Below are 5,226 nucleotides of genomic sequence, written 5' to 3'. Positions count from 1 at the left end.
TTTGGTCTGCTGTTTTATGCTGGCTTAAACTTTTGACATGAGCATTCCCTGAGGTGCATTTTGCATCTGAGATCACAATCCTGGACTTTGGGGTTAAGACTAGAGTGCTTGTTGCTTCCTGTAAATATTGTCAGGTCCCTAACAATTAATAGCCTCCTCTTCTTTTTCAAAGATCTTGGTGTGTCCATTTCAGTCTGCATACAATGTTTCCTTGGGACAGCCTCTTTCAGACAGAATATGTACTGTTGAGTACATCTTTGTGAAGCATGTAAACTAAACCTGGTGAATGCTGTTGTGTTCCAGCATGCATTGCAACTTTATAATTTCATTGCTGTATCCTAACTAAACGACAAGTTGAGGTTTTTGAAAAGCTTGATAAATCTTAGCAGCTTTTTATTCTTAGAAAACCTATTGATCTCTCTTTTTTGTTTAAAAAAAACTTTTTAAAATCTGAGGCAGAGGTGCCACAAATTGTGCATCTCCTCATGGAGTGGGTAATTTAATCCACTCTCCACTAACTACAAAGCACCAGTTGTGGAATTCCCTGTCACAGAAAGCAGTTGATACCAAAACATTGAATGTTTTCAAGGAGTTGGGTACAGCCCTTGGTTAAAGGGAGAAGGTGCGAACAGGGTTCTCAGTTGGATGATCTCGTTGAGTTGGAGCAGATGTGAATTGCTGACTATTTCTGAAATGGTGGTATTACTGCACTGTCGCAATCTCTCTCTATCCAGGAATGGGACCAACTGACCCTGGAATTTCATTTCTGCAGCTTGGAAGTGTTTTTATTTTTTTTTATTTCTGACTTTTCTGTACTCGACCAGGTATGAGTAGAGTTTGGTAGTCTTCTCTCATTTCCTTTAAGGTCCTACAATCTCAGTGAGTAAAGGGATGAGACTTTATGCTATTGTTTAACAAAACCCTCCGATCCAAACCTAGCAATTTGCACAACGGGCAACAGCAGCAGTCAGATCAATGGTACTATGACTGGCTCTGTTGTATAGCAGGGAGGGCTAAGTGCAGGTGAATACTAGTAATAGATGCTGTAGTCAGAGGCACATCTGTGGGTGCAAGCAAGATTCTAGGCTGGTACGTTGCCTTCTCTGGTGCCAGGGTTAAGGGTGTGTAGCAGCCAAGAGGTTATGGTCCATATTGGTACTAACAACATAGGCAGAAAGCGAAATGAGGCACTGAAGAGTTCAGAGTAGGGTAGGAAGTTTTAAAAAGCAGGACCTCAAAGGGTTCTAATCTCAGGCTTACTCTGTACTACATGCTAGTGAGCTCAGAAGGAGCAAGCTCGTGTAGTTGAATGCATGGCTAAGGAATTGGTGTATGATGGAGGGATTCTGACACCTGGAAGATTGGGATCCCTTTCAGGGCAGGAGGAATCTGTACAAGGACTGGATCCACTTAAACTGGAGGGGCATAAATATCCTGGCAGGGAGGTTTGCTACAGGGGAGGGGTTTAAACTAATCAGGGTCTGCATGTGCAGTGGATTAATGAAAAAGTAGTCATGTAAGTAGTAGGAACAAGATAGGGTTGGCTTGGTGAACACGGCAAGATTAGTGGTCTGAAGTGTATTCCTGTTAATGCAAGGAGTATAACAGGAACAACTGTTGTTATTACAGAGACTTGGTTGAGAGAAGGGCAGGACTGGCAACTCAACATCCCAGGGTTTTAGACACCTCAGGTGAGATGGGGATGAGGAGTAGCATTTCTGATCAAGGAGAATTACTGTACTGAGATGACCTATTTGAGAGTTGTTGGAAGACTTCAGAATAGCCCATTGATTTTTCTTTTAATATGTCCCTCGTGGTGGGCTGGTCCAGAAGATTTACGTTGCATGGAATCCACAGTAAGTTGATAAGTTAGATACAAAATTAGCTTGGTCATGGGCAGAAGTAGTTTTATTAGATTATTTTAGTGTGGAAACAGGCCCTTCGGCCCAACAAGTCCACACCGACCCTCCAAAGAGCAATCCACCCAGGCCCATTCCCCTAGGTTTACCCCTTCGCCTAATGCCACGGGCAATTTAGCATGGCCAATACACCTAACCTGCACATTTTTGGACTGTGGGAGGAAACTGGAGCAACTAGAGGGTGCTCGCGCAGATGCTGGGAGAATGTGCAAACTCCATGCAGACAGTTGCCTGAGGTGGTAGTTGAACCTGGGTCTCTGGCACTGTGAGGCAGCAGTGCCTCCTCCTCCTCTGCCACCGCTGGATGATGTTTTTCTGACTGGAGGTCTGTGACCAGTGATATTCTACAATGCTCAGTGCTGGTATCTCTTTGGATGAAAATGTCAGTGGTCTGGCTTACTAAGTTTGCAGATGAAATTAACATTGATGGAGTTTTGGATATTGAGAAAGATTATAAAAAGATAAGAGCAGGTTATAGATCAGTGGAAAGTGGAGCAGGGAAATGGCAGATGGAGTTTAATCTGGGCAAGTGAGATGATGCATCTTTCTTCAAGTACAAGAAGAAACTGCATAGTAAATGGCAGGATCCTTGGGAGCATTGATATACAGAGGGATCTTGGGGTCCAAAGTCCATAAGAAGGAAGGAGTTGGCTAAATTAAACTGAGAACGCAAGTAATATGGTGGAATAGTTGAGGAACAGAGGAAGACTTCCGAAAAGGTTTTTCACAGTGCTCAAGGCAAGTATATTCCAGTCAAAAACAAGGGTAGGAAGAGCCAGCCTTGGATAACCAAGGAAATAAAGGAAGGCATACAATTAAAAGCTCAGGCTTGCAAAGTAGCCAAGAATAGTGGGAACATTTTAAGTAGTAAGAAAAAAAAATCCATGGAGCAAGCGATAAAGAAAGGTAGATTATGAATGCAAACTAGCATAGAATATAGAAACCGGTAGGAAATGTTTTTATAAATGTAGAAAACAGAAAAGGGTGGTGAAAGTGGAGAAAGGGGAATTATTATTGGGTAATGCTGAAATGGCTGAGGCCTTGATAACTATTTTGTGTCAGTCTTCACTGTGGGACTAAATTGGGTTGGGATATCTGGTTGGCATGGACAGGTTGGCCAAAGGCTGGATTAGTGGTGCTGGAAGAGCACAACAGTTCAGGCATGCTCGTTGGATGCTGCCTGAACTGCTGTGCTCTTCCAGCACCACTAATCCAGTATTTGTTTTTCAGCATCTGCAGTCATTGTTTTTACCTTGTTGATTTTAACCCTACTGCGAATCCTCTTGCAAGGTTGGCCAAAGGGTCTGTTTCCATGCTGTACATCTCTAGGACTAGGACTAGGACTAGGGGACTTGGCCTTAAGATTAAGGGAGAATAGATTTAGGACAGAGATGAGGAGGAATTGCTCTTCCCAGAGAATAATGAATCTATGGATTTTTCTGTTTAAGGAAGCAGTAGAGGCAGATGGATTAAGTATATTCAAGACACAGTTGGACGGGTTTTTGCATGATAGGGGAATTAAGGGTTATGGGGATAATGTGGGTTGGAGGAGCTGAGTCAATGGATATATCAGCCATGATCTTAATGAATAGTAGACCAGGTTTGATAGGCCAAATGGCCTACTCCTGTTTCTATTCTATTCTATTGTTGGTGAGCACTCCAACCCCAAGAAGGAAAATCTACTTCCCTCCTCTTGATCAATCTGCCTTTCATAGATGCACCTGTCCTTACTACCTCAGTCCTCATGGAGTCCTAGTCCTGCCTTCATACATAAGGCACAACCAAAAAGTGTTAAACTGGGTAGATGCAGAACAGATGTAGAAGCTCAAAACTGGCTTTTCCCTGAGGCACTGAAGGACAGAATTGCATTCAGTCATTATCTCCTAGTCAAGAATATCTTGGATGAGTGGACAGCCAGCAACACTGAAGAAATTTCACACCAAACAGACAAAGCAATCCACTGGTTGGCATCCCAATCTACCAACCAAGTCTTTGCAACCTCCATACAGCAGGGTGCAGTGGCAGCAGTGTGGACCATCTCCAGGATTCACAGCAGTAACTCACCATGGCTTCTTTTGATCACCTTTCAAACATTCAACATCTAATCATCAAATTCGTGGTTCTAATGTGGGATGTGAATTCATGTATGGACCACGAGTACAGGTCCCTTGCCTTGAACATAATCGTTCTGCTTTTTAATATTACCTCTTAAGAGTCACAGAGATTGTACAGCACGGAAACAGAGCCTTCGGTCCAACTTGTCCAGGCTGACCAGATATCCCGACTCTGGCCAGCATGACGTTCATGACCAATATTTGTGGATTAAACCAACAGTAAACAAGACTAGTCAATGGTCCAGTAAAATGTAAGGGCTTTGAGATATGGCAGAATCAGGTAGGGAAGGAGTGGTAGCTCTCAGGTATCTCTGCTGTTCCTAATTTGTACTAACAAGGATACAAACTTTCCATGCAAACTCATTAAGTTTGCAGCTCTTACCAAACTAAGTGAGACAGAGAAACAAGTGGCTATTTAAAGCTGAACCCAGTGCTCACAGATCAGCTGAAGACCTTTCCTCAGGCATTCTGCCCATTCCGACAATAGTAGCAATTTTCCAACTTTGTTACGTGCAGCGGGAGCAATGACTCACTCTGATTATGCTCTTGTTCAAGTCACAAGGTCATGAGTCAAACTGCACTCATGCGTGTGATCTACACCGACACTATCATAAGTAGTCAGCAAGTGCAACCCATCCATTGTGATGTTAAAGCTCTTCCAGGTGGACGAAGATGTTGCCATCGCCTGTTTCAAGGAAGTGCTCTCCCTGGTGCGTTGGCCAATATTTATTTCTCTCTCTCAACTGTTCACAAAAACAGATCAGGTTGTTATCACACTGCGTTTGGGGGATCTTGCAATGCATTTTCTACATTTTTCTGGTACTTGCCTTGAGATTCTAAAGATACAACTGCAGCTATATAAACACAAGGCTTTTCTTTTTTTACTCGTTCCCAGTTTCAGCCTTTCAGGCCTAAGGGTAACAATGGATTCTTTTAGCACTGGGTTCTGAACATGAACACTACAACGGGGTATATGAAATGCATATATGATTGCTGCTGGAAATCCGAAATAAAAACTGAAAGCACTGGAGAAACCCAGCAGGCCTTACATCACCAGTGGGGAGAGCATCTGTCCGTCATTACTTTGACATTTCAGACTAGGATTACTCCAGCACTCCCTGCTTTATAACATAAAGAAGACACTCATCTGTGTAGAACCAGCTCTGCTGTGGTTGAAAAGTGCAATATTTCAC

This window comes from Chiloscyllium punctatum, chromosome 2, assembly GCF_047496795.1.
Source record: "Chiloscyllium punctatum isolate Juve2018m chromosome 2, sChiPun1.3, whole genome shotgun sequence".
NCBI lineage: Eukaryota > Metazoa > Chordata > Chondrichthyes > Orectolobiformes > Hemiscylliidae > Chiloscyllium > Chiloscyllium punctatum.
Note: the sequence above shows the minus strand (reverse complement) of the source record.